The following is a 12,028-nucleotide window of genomic DNA, read 5'->3' on the forward strand; positions in this document are numbered from 1 at the left end:
TCTATAATTTTTTGGATAAGTTATACAAAAAAAATTCAGTTGACAACCCTGACCTGGTCCCTTTCATGTTTAGAGTTTTTTTAATCAAGTATGATAAGCTGACATGGGCATGAAATAATTTTATAGCGAAAGGCTGTTAAAGCACCAAAAAAGATAAACAACCACTAAAGTGAAATGCTCAAAACTTTATTTCAGAGCACAAAACCATAAAATAGCAACATTTCAGCATGCAGGCCTTCACCGCCACCGCTTTATAAACCTAAAGTTAAAGCCTTAACCAATTGACTTTGGAGATTTAAGATAGTTATTTGTGAAACCTGGAATTTCTAAGATTTATAAGCCAGTTTCTGGGGCATGAATGAATGGTCTTAAGAATGTATGGAAGAAATGGCAACAAGATTGTGGACCTATTCTGGATGTTGTTTGGATGAAGATTCTTAAATGGGTGTGGTTTTTGTCTTCCTCTATTTCATATAGAATTTCTCAATACTTTTTATAATACACAGGGCCTTTTTATATTTCTGTTCTTCTGCATAGATTTAGGGCTAGAGAGTCTTCAAAATGCCCAAAATGCCTTTCTAGTTCAGATTCATTGATTTATATGGGCCTCGTGTGGCACAGAGTGTTAAGGCAGCAGAAATGCAGTCTTAAGCTCTCCCTCACGACCGCATGGTTCAGGTAGCCGGATCAAGGTTGACTCAGCCTTCCGTGGTTGGTATAATGAGTAATAAATAAATTACCTGAAAGCGCTGTGGAATAAGTTGGTGCTATAAAAATAATAAACTCCCCCCCCCCCTTCACATTTATATGTTGTGGAATTGTGCTAATTCTCTAAACTGAGAATTATCTGGTTACAGTAGGTGTGATTGAAAAGGTTAATGATTTATTTAGGTGCTTTTTACCTGGCATGTGTTTTGGAGACATTGTTTTCCGTGGATATTAGGAATGTGGGTACTTTAGGAGTGGGAGATCTATGAACATTGACCATAAGCTCATCCTACATCTTTGAAGGACTAAAAATACACCTTCAATTTATAGTTCAGCTGCTTTGCTTATTAACGTTGTTATTTGTGAAAGGACTTACTATTTGTCTATTTGTGAATAATTAATTTATCTATTTTTCTTTTTTCATTATTTTCCCATTCCAGGATACAGACAGGAGGGTAGGTGGGGTATGTGTCAGGTTTTGTAACTTTTACGTATTTTGTGATGCTGAGAAAGAAAAATTATTTCAAAAAAGTCCACTACTTTTATGACCTCACAGGTATTGACAACATGAATCGCGTGACATCATCGGTCATATACTGTAAGTATGATATCCTGTAAATACTAGAATCAAAGACAATCAAATGTAAAAAGAAGCAAGCAGTTAGTGTTGGAACAGTCTTCAAAGGGTGATCAGTAAACAGTTTCAGGTAGTTTCAACGATTGGGTTCCACCTGAGAATAAACAGAGTTATAGTCATTCCTGATGGCAACCTAAGGACACCAATGGGAATCTGTGAGCGTGATTAATGCACAGAAAAGCTGGATCTGTGCACCAAGTTGACCATGTATAAGATAACAAACTAGGGGGGATAGATTTATTAAGACAGGCGTTCCTATTTCATTCCTAATATACAGTATGCATAAGATGTGCAAAAGTCATAATAAATTTTGTGCATCTTTTTTTCTATGCCAGTTACCAGACAGACAGACAATAGAGGCAGAGTTGCATATGGTACCTGACTAGCTATCAAAATGAGACATATGTAGACATACTTGTATAGCTTTGTAAACACTATGTATAAAAAGAAAATAGGCATAAAGCTTCATGTTTCTGGTATTGTACATAACAATTGGATAGATAAGTAGGCCAGATAGCTAGGGCTACCCATAAGCAAGGTTGAGGGTACACAGGAAGCAACAAGGGGAGGATTCTTTTATAACATACTCCTTTGTTTTGGCTTTGGAGCATCATCCATAACCTAGAACTTGAGTTGCAGAAGGTTGTAACAGGCCTCAGTGAAATGCTTAGGGACAGGAAGGTCTGTCTTACCCTGTTTAATAGTCGGTTTATATTGATTAATGTGAAGTTTGACCAGTTGAGTGATTTCATCAACATAGTAAAAACAACAGGGGCATGTCAAAATTACACCACAGAGTGCAGTAATTGTGAACTTTTTAAAGAACTTCTTTGCGTGGGAGCAAAAATACGTCCTAGTTGATAATATTGCAGTCGCAACAAAAGAAGCAAGGAAATGTGCCATGCCTGGGTTTGTTAAAAAATTTCTATTGTTCTCAGTCAGGACCAGTGTTAGCTTTGACAAGGTGGTTCCTTAGATTTAGTGGTCTTTTAGTAGTTTGTCTTTGCTGCATTTTGGACTTTTTCGGTGGGTTTGGTGGAGCTCAACAACAAGCAATCATACCATTCCTTGTTTTTGTGTACACAGTACCTGTGCTTGATATACAGTATACTAGAAAAACAAGTAGATTGGGAGTCAATAAAGTGAGTAGTCAAACTGAGGGAGGGCACTATCCAAGGGCAATACTTAAAGGGGTTGGCCATTCCAAATACACAATACACATTTCATCAAGGGCAGATAACGTTTAAGATAAAAATAAAGAAAAATACATACTCACCTTTCCAATGGCCTCCATTACTCAGCCTCACCATTCCGGTCCTTATTGGTCTAATCCTGTTAGTGACTACAGGGGTCATGTGCTGATCATTGACGTGACCACTCAAGCCAACACTGACCTCAGTGGATATGTGCATAAACAGCACATGACCGCTTAGGCTACTGATTGCTTGAGCAGTCATATGAGTGATGAGCAGCATGTAGCCACTGCAGCTGCTTCTGGCGGCGGCAGCACTGGACAGGGTGGGCCCTTGTAAAGGCAAGTGTATGTTTTTTTTCTGTTATTTTATAACATTATCTGCTCTTTGTATGTTTTTTTTTTTAATTTTGGAAAACCTCTTTATATTGTGTACTTAGAGTGGTCAGCCCATTTAAAACTCTTGGGCCTTCCACTTAGCATGTTCTGTTGTGGTGTCTTCTTAAAGAGGTATTGCAAAGATTGGGCAAAATTTTCCACATTTCCACTTATTGCCATCATTTCAAGCATCCATCTAAATTATCAAACTGAACTCCAGCGTGTTCATACTATTCAAGAAAAGTTTTGTTTTCTTCTTTGTGATCTGTACATGGCTATAAGCTTCCACATGTGTTTAGTAGCATCACATACCGTGTTATATTTTTCTCATTCCTCCTGCTAGGTTCTGGAATTAGTTTGACACTGGGAATTTACTGAGAAGACAGAAAAGACAGTAAAGTTTACACCTACTAAAATAGTTCATTATGAGCATTATGGGTTTTTAATTTAAAGCAGACATGCTTTGGTGGTGCCCAAAGTGTTGGTTTCAAAATGTACCCCACCACCCTTGCTCTCAGAAGGTAAGCATGATATCTGTTGAATAGACAATAATTCATTGAATTGCTACTGTTTGACTTATACAGAATTGCTTTTATGCCTCCCCTCTCAATGTTGCCCTACCCAACCTACCAGTCTTCAGACAATTTGAAGAGTACCTATAAAGTAAGAATCCTAATTACCCAAGCAGCTGTCTTTCCTTATAATACCAACTGGATGTCTCCCCATGCTGCCCCTTCTCCCGTCTCACAGCATGCAGACAATTCCTGGAGAACAGAAGTCCCAGAAGACTGGAGAAGGACAAATGTTGTCCCTATATTAAAAAAAAAAAGAAATGAAGTGGATCCAGGACAGATTCAGTTCCCTACCGCAGCTGTCACACATGACAGCTGCAGTAGAGGATCCTGCTGCCGGCTCCCCGTCATTGGATTTCAGGAAAGGGCTTTAAATATAAGCCCTTCCCTGAAAAAGCAGTAAAAGTAGTGTAAAAAACTAAAAAAATACATACTCACCTCACTTCAGCTGCGGGGGCTCAGCCGCGTCTTCTCTGTGCTGTCCCCGACTCTGTAGTGCTGATCTATCAGCAGGTGGGGATTTAAAATCCCTGCCTGCTGAAAGAGCTGATTGTGATTGACTGAGGCGCCTAGCCAATCACAAGCAGCTTTCGACGAATGAATGACAGGTGAGAGCTGCCTGTGATTGGCTGAGCGCCTCAGACAATCACAAACAGCTCTTTCAGCTTAACTGCATTAACGGCATCGGAGTGGTTGATTACATCAAAGGCTGAGGACAGATTGAGAAGAAGGTACACAAAATAATGTTGTGATGTTTTGGCCTTTAGCAGATCATCAGCACGTCTGATTAAGGTGTACCTAACCTTTCAGAATAAGCTATTGTGTATGTACATGAGTAATAGCACAATTTATGAGCATTATATGTAATTTTTCACAAGTTTTTCCCTCTCCAGGCTCTATATATAATTCTCATTCTTTCCTGAGCTGGTTGGTGTAGACTTCTGCTATGATGTTTCTCTACTTCTCTCTTTCACCTGCAGCTCCCTCCTCCTCCATTGCCCTTTCCATAGATGTCTACAGACAGCATGCATGAGCACTAAGCAAAGACCCACCCCACCTCCTGTTATCCATTTTGTTGTCTCTGTTACTAAAGATAGACTTCCCATGAGAACAGGCAAATTACAGAAAATTACAAGGAAGTGAGACGTCTAGTGGTGAGCACTTTAGAGAGTTTTTCTGCTGAAAAATTAATCATTTTGGGTAACTAAGGAGATTTGCAATTTTGCTAGTTATTACATGAGCTATCACATAAGTAGAGGTTTGTTGGAAAGTTAGTGATCATATAAGGCAGTTTTAGCAGAATGCTGGGGATGGAAACCAGGTTGTAGCTGGTCGAAGAGAGTTGAATGAATGGTAGGAGGACATTCGAGGCAGATATGCTGTTCAAGAAGTATTAAGGTAAATTAGAATAATTGGAAGGGGTAAAGAGGATGGTTCGATGGATGGCTTCTTGAAGATGAGTGTGATGGTTGTATGTTTAAGCAAAGATGGTCAGTGAAAGGTTGAGTAGATACTAAGGATGAGCGAGTATACTCGCTAAGGCACTACTCGTTCGAGTAATGTGCCTTAGACGAGTATCTCCCTGCTCGTCCATAAAGATTCGGGGACCGCTGCGGCTGACAGGTGAGTCGCGGCGGGGAGCAGGGGTGAGCGGGCGGGAGAGAGATCTCCCCTCCGTTCCTCCCCGCTCTCCCCCGCAGCTCCCCGCCCGGCGGCGGCCCCCGACTCTTTAAGGACGAGCAGGGAGATACTCGTCTAAGGCACATTACTCGAACGAGTAGTGCCTTAGCGAGTATACTCGCTCATCCCTAGGATACGTTATGGCTGGGATAAACAATGTGGTAAGATTAGGGATGAGGTGGATGGAATTGGGTGAAGTGCACAGGTGGTGGGTGATTTGAAGAGCAGGATGGAAAACTTTTCATTGCTAATGGTTGAGAAACAAACGATGTGGGAAAGGCCTGAGCATCTGAGTAGAGGGGTGGTAGGGGCAGAAAGTTAAAGGTTTGATGGTGTCAATCATGTGTTTAAAATACATGGTAATGTCCTCAACTGAGATAAGCAACATGGGCGAGGGCACTGGAGGATGGGGAAGTAGCTTAAAAGTGTTAAATATTACTTAGGGTTGAGAGGCTGTGAAGCTATGAGAACCGTGACGTATTGCTGTTCTGCCAAAGTTGAGAATTGCTGGTTTGTACCGTTTGTAAGATCTTCCTTGGAATGAGTTTTCTTTTATCATGGCTCTGCAGTCCTGGAAGCTTGCCTCAGTTTTCTTGTCAAATTAGAAAGTCAGGGTTGCTTATTGATTTTTCAATCTCTACTGTGTGTGATGGGTGACTCAGAAGCTAAAGTACTTGTGATGTCGTAGAAAACAGTGGCTGTGTCCGTATCATGAGAAGATACAATAAACACAATCTTATGATTGTAATGACATGGTCAACATAAATGTGTGCCAAAAGCAATCCTATTAGAGCATAGACAACTATGAGACACTTGAGGAACATGTTTTTAAGAAAATAAATTCATCTGAAATTCTGTTATTGTTAAATGTTTTGTTATTTTTTCCCATGCAGTTTTTGCTTTTTTGTGCCCAAATGCCTTGCTTGACCCCTGTAGGAGACATTCATAATACCATTAATCTACCCCAAAACTCTAACTGGAGCTATTTTCCCGATCACAAGAGGCTCCAAAAAAACAATCTGAAACATTCTTGCATCTACCTGCATGAAACAATGACATGACAATGAATTATAGACTGATGGTTGGACCATCCAACCAGAGTATCCTCTAGGGGGCTGAGATTCTGGAACAAAATGGTTACAGAATGGTTCACATCCGTGTCTTGTTTTATGTTTTATTGTTCCGTGCTAAGTGAAGAAAAACAAAAAAAACAAAACCAGATCCAGTAAAAACACTACTGACACTTATTATTTGTTTCAGTTTGTCTGTTCTATTTGGGTCACGCTTTTTGACATCAGTCTTAAGTGCAGGATTTTTTTTAGTCTAAAAGAACAGAAAATGTACAGAATAGAGCTTTGTTTAGTTTTGTTTGGGCTTAATGGATCCGTCAATTTGTACTCCACATGTACAGTTGTAAAAATAAAACTACAAAAGAAGAAAAAAAACATTAAAAATTAATCATTATGCATAGGGAACTGAAGCAGATGGATTCTAACAACCCGTTCTTAATGGATCCATCAAACTATCAGATCTGTTCACTTCCGTTTGTATCATTCTGACATAAGTTTTTTTTAAATTCTGAAAAGGAAAAAAACGTTTCCATTAAGAATGCTTAAAAAACCCCTAGAGTTGCACATAATCTAATGTGTTCTAAAAGTCCAACCAAACAAAGTCCTCCCCCCCACAGCTACGCTATTCTATCCCTTACAAATAACAGAAACTAACAGAAACCTTGTAAACTGAAGCCAAAAGTCGTATTTGCTTGACTAGTGAAAGTGAATGTTTCCCTTCAGGGTATTGTTTGAATATGATTTTTGCCATTTATCATGGAACTCCAAGACAAAAACTCACAGTGTATACACAAACACAATGTGAATTCACCCTAAGGGCCCTTTTAGGCATGCCGATTTATCATTTGAATGAGCGAAATGTCAGAATTCACTGGTTCGCTTGTGCAGCCTGATTATACAGCAAATACGTTGTTGGCTCATTTACATTCGGTGTTTATGTGAATGAAAACAACTAAACAAGCGCTGGTTGAATCGGACGATTAGTGACCGAGCCAACGATGGTTTTTATGCCGGCATAAAATAAACGACAAGCGAAGAGCGAATGATTAACGTTCATCATTCGGTCTTTGGTGCATGTTGAGGTTTAAGGTGTCACGTCAGTGCATTACAACAAGAACTGTGTAATACCCAGTTTCACCTGTGGAGACGTTGCGGGGGCAATGAACACTGACTGCCGGGTTCCCCACAGATAACTAAACAGGTAAGAGCACCTCTAGCAATGATTTCAAAGGCTGTCAAAAAGATAGACAAATGGACCCATTGTAGTTAAAATGATTCATTGGTTCCCTTGATACAAGTGTTTCTTAGACTGGTGTGGCCAAGTTGTTGAGCCCAAACGTATTGTCACCTTGTGGCCAGATTCTTACCTATACAGACATAGAGTCCATTTTCATTCAACATAGCGACAAATCCAGGTTTACAGGCACACGGGAAGGTCTTTCCTTGCACATTACAGAACTCTGGGGGATAAAACATAAGAAAGAGTGAGACAGAAAAATGTGATAGGATTAAAAATAGAGAAAAATACAACAAGATCATTTTTGTTCTTAAAAGGATGTTATTTTGGATCAACTATTTTACATTTAAGGGGTCTCCAACAGACTATACACTGACATGCCAAAAGTCATGGGACAGGCATTAATATCTGTAGGCTCCCCTCTAGCTCTGCAAAGTGCAGTAACTCAACATGGTATTGATTCCACAAGTGGATGGAATAAGTCTGGAGGGGTGTTGACCCATGCAGTCTGGATAGTCACCCATAGCTCTGCGGTATTTGTAGAAGCAGGATCTCTGGTGCGAATAGACTTCCCCACCACATCACATAAATGCTTGATTGGGCTCATAAGAGATTTGGCAGGTCATGGCAGGTCACTCCATTTGTAGGAACTCTACTGGATGCTCATCGAACCAATTACAACTTGGAACGATGGCATGGTTTATTTTCCTGCTGGAGTATTTTATCATTGTGGAGTTACATTAATTCCATGATGGACTGCAAATGGTCACCAAGAAGTGAAACGTAGTGGGCACTGCTCAATGGCTGGTGGATGCAATCCATGCCAGGAGAACACCCACAACAATGTGGAACCACCACTAGCTTGCACAGTGACAATTGGAGTACATGGCTACATGGGGTCTGCACCATGCACAAACCCTACCACCAACCTGAAACAATTGGTATCATGACTTATTGGACCATGCCACATGTTGCCAGTCGACTAGGGTTCAGTTAGCAACCTTATGAGCCCAAGTGAGGCGCTGTGCTTACATACTACTATCCTATGACTTCCGGCATCACAGTGCATAGTGTCAGCTAATCGAGGACAGAGCCAAATTCCACATGTGTGCTCCTGATTGGTTGTCAATGTGCAGTCTACTCCTAGTGGAGGCACAGAATGGATAGGTAGCTGCATGTGCTGTATCAGGGCTCTATATATGGGGGCACTGTGGCTGGCCCAGCTATGGGGCTGTTGGCTATAGCTTGGTATGTGACTAAGGAACTGATTGTATCGTGTAATATTACTAAGGCACAGACTGTGGTTACAAAGGCAGCAATTAAATTTGGGCTCCGCTACCCAATGGTGCCCAAAAGCCCCTCTGCCACATAAGACGACAGCCAGTATTATACATGGCACATGGTAGCTGGGAGTCCTGGAGCACATGGGTATAAGAGTATTTCAGTCACATAAATACTCTGCATGTTTACGTGTCCGAAAATTGTTTCCCCCGCTGCTGCAGGTTTTTGTGCATGCAAATTATGCATAAAGGCCTACGTATTTACAGTGCAAATACGCAGTGAATACAGAGGTTATCTGTGTATTTGTACTGGGCTATTTATTTCAATGACCAATAATACGTAATACGCACCAAAATAGGACATTCCACATATTTTTTCACGCATTCGAATATCATGTGAAGAAACACGCTCATGTGAATGAACCCATTAAAATCACAGAGTACTATTCACTGTCTATTATGTGTGCAAAAAATGGCATACTTAATAAGTGGCACAAATACGCCGGTGGGAACGAGCCCTTAAAGAAAAAAAGAGGTTCCAACTCACTAAACAATGATTGGGCCTTAGAAACAATGCTAATTCAGTGCACACCAATTAAGAGCAGGCATGGGGGTAAGAGGGACCACATTACCAACACACTCTACACCCGGGTACGTGAAGGTCAGCTCGTCCTTGGCATTGTAGAAGTTGGTATGACAGGCACAGTGGAAGCCCTTGTTTGTATTCTTGCAGCAAGAATTAGCTGGACATTGATTCAGAGACGGATCACACTGAGAAAAATGAATCGCTCTGGGAGGCAGGATAAGAATTTCTCCTAGTAGAGAGTATTCAACAAAGTGTTATCTCTAATACCATAGCAAGTATATTGTATATACAGTAGTGGCTGCCTTATAATATCATCTCCCACGTACATAGGCTCATTTTATATTATACCTCTCACATACTGTATTTATACATTGCCTATTTATTACCACCTGCCATCAATCTACGCAATCACTGCCTCTATATTACCTGTCTTTCAGACTATGAACTCCCACTGCCTCTATATTACACCCTCCAGCACTGTATTCATGCACTGCCTCTATATATCACCGCACTTGCATTGTATTCACACACTCTTTATATTATTCCATTTCCCACACTGTATTAATCCACTACATCTTTATACCATCTACAGTGACTGCACTCGTCTCCTCATTGTAATGAATGGAATTAATCATTGGAAGAACTAGAATATCACATTGAGTTGACGATTCTTATGGAATGCCCACCTGGTCGTGGTGCCCTAGATCCTGGTTGAGCGGGAGTTGTCAGCAATGGACTACTGGTGGTAATTGGGGCTTCTGAGAAGAAAGTTTTAGAAAGTCTTAAGTAAGTTCCTTAGGATAGCCCATCAATGTATGATCAGTGAAGGTCTAATCCCTGGGATACCTACCATTCAAAGGAACAAATAGGCAGCAGCATTTTAAAGGACAATGTGGCCCAACTGTCAATTCTGACCGGCATTTAAATCCCCCGAACGATGTTCAGGGGGCCCGTACGGCCCCTTCGCTGTGAGATCGGGGGAGCCGTGCAGGTGTCATGGCAGCCGGAGGCCTTCTGAAAGGCCCTAGGGATGCCTTAGCAGACTGCCTATCAAGCCATCCCCATGGGGTGGCTTGATAGACTGCCTGGCAAAAAACAGTATGACGTAATGCTATAGCATTACGTCATACTGTAGGAGCGATCAAAGCATCGCTGGTTGTGGTTCCCCCTGGGGACTGAAAAAAGTGTAAAAAAAAAAAAACAATAAAGTTTTACTAATTATTTAAAAAAAACAAAGTAATAAAATTAAAAAAGAACCCTTTTGCCATATTTGCAATGAAAAAAATCAAAATAATAAAACCAAAAATACGTGTTTGGTATCGATGCATCCGTAAAAGTCCGATCTATCAAAGTAACACATTATTACCCTGCACGGTGAACGTGGTCCAAAAAAAAAATAAAGAACACCCGAAATGCACTTTTTTGGTCACCCTATCTCTGAGAAAAAATTTAATAAAAAGCGATCAAAAAGTCAATTGTAAGCAAAAATGGTACCAACGGAAACGGCAGGACACACCGCACAAAATAAGCCCTCACATAACTATGTCAATAGAAAAATAAAAAAGTTATTGTGCGCAGAAAATGGACACAGAAAATAATTTTTAAAAATTAAATATCTTAAAAAAAATACAAGTAGTACAGCAAAAAAAAAAACTTTATAAGTTTGGTATCGTAGTAATCGTACTGACCCATAGAATAAAGTTATCGGGTCATTTTTGTTGCAGTTTGTGCGCCGTAGAAACAAGAAGCACTGAAAGATGGCGGAATGTCGTTATTTTTTTTATTTCTCTCCGCTTAGAATTTTTTAAAAGTTTTTCAGTACATTATATGGTACAATAGATAAAACCATTTAAAAAATACAACTCATCCCGCAAAAAGCAAGCCCTCATACAGCGACGTCGATGGATAAATAAAGGAGCTACGATTTTTTTAAAGGGAGGAGGAAAAAACAAAAATGGAAAAAAGCAAAAAAGCTCTGTCACTAAGGGGTTAAACTGCACAGTGAGCGCTCTTAAAAGTAAAGATAAAAAACTTGATTTTGTTAAGCTTACCTCTAGAAAAAAATAGGATTAGAAAGCAATCAAAATGTTATATGTTCCCAAAGATTAGATAACTGAAGACTAGAGATCACCCCACAAAAAACAAACCCTCTTAGAGCTATATCAATGGAAAAATAAAAAATGTTACGGCTCTTGTAATGGAGCGACACAAGAGCAATTCTCTTAAAAATAAGGATTTTTTTGTGTACAAAAGTAGCAAAACATAAAAAAGCTGTATAATCTTGGTATTGTGGGAATCGTGCTGACCCAGAGAATAATGTTATCACATGTTTTATTTTCCACATTGAATACTGGAGAAATGAAATCCATAAAATAAATAGCAGAATTCCTTTTTTTTTTTCTCCAATCCTCCTAAAAAATATTAATAAAAGTAATATAATACACTATATGTACCCCAAAATTATGCCATTAAAAATATAACTTCTCCCGCATAACAGACAAGCCCTCATATGGCTATGTCGACAGGAAAATTACAAAGTCATGGCTCCTGGAATGTGACGATGAAAAAAACTGAAAAAATTAGTTGGTAATTAAGTCACAAACTGGCTTCATCAATTAAATGGTTAAATGGATTACTTATAAGCGGTTAATAAAGGGCTGCTGTAGCCACTAAACCCGGTCACACAGT

The 12,028-nt window shown here is 39.8% G+C and overlaps 1 long non-coding RNA gene across 1 annotated transcript; it reads right to left on the reverse strand.

Moving 5' to 3' along the window:
• Positions 1-3,225: 3,225 nt before the first annotated feature.
• On the reverse strand, positions 3,226-9,514 carry LOC136612698 (uncharacterized). The gene is made up of 3 exons (XR_010790412.1): positions 9,387-9,514; positions 7,605-7,697; positions 3,226-3,289 (listed from the first exon to the last, which is right to left on the reverse strand). It is a non-coding gene; the product is annotated as an uncharacterized lncRNA (long non-coding RNA).
• Positions 9,515-12,028: the final 2,514 nt, after the last annotated feature.

This window comes from Eleutherodactylus coqui, chromosome 2 (assembly GCF_035609145.1).
Source record: "Eleutherodactylus coqui strain aEleCoq1 chromosome 2, aEleCoq1.hap1, whole genome shotgun sequence".
NCBI classification, from domain to species: domain Eukaryota; kingdom Metazoa; phylum Chordata; class Amphibia; order Anura; family Eleutherodactylidae; genus Eleutherodactylus; species Eleutherodactylus coqui.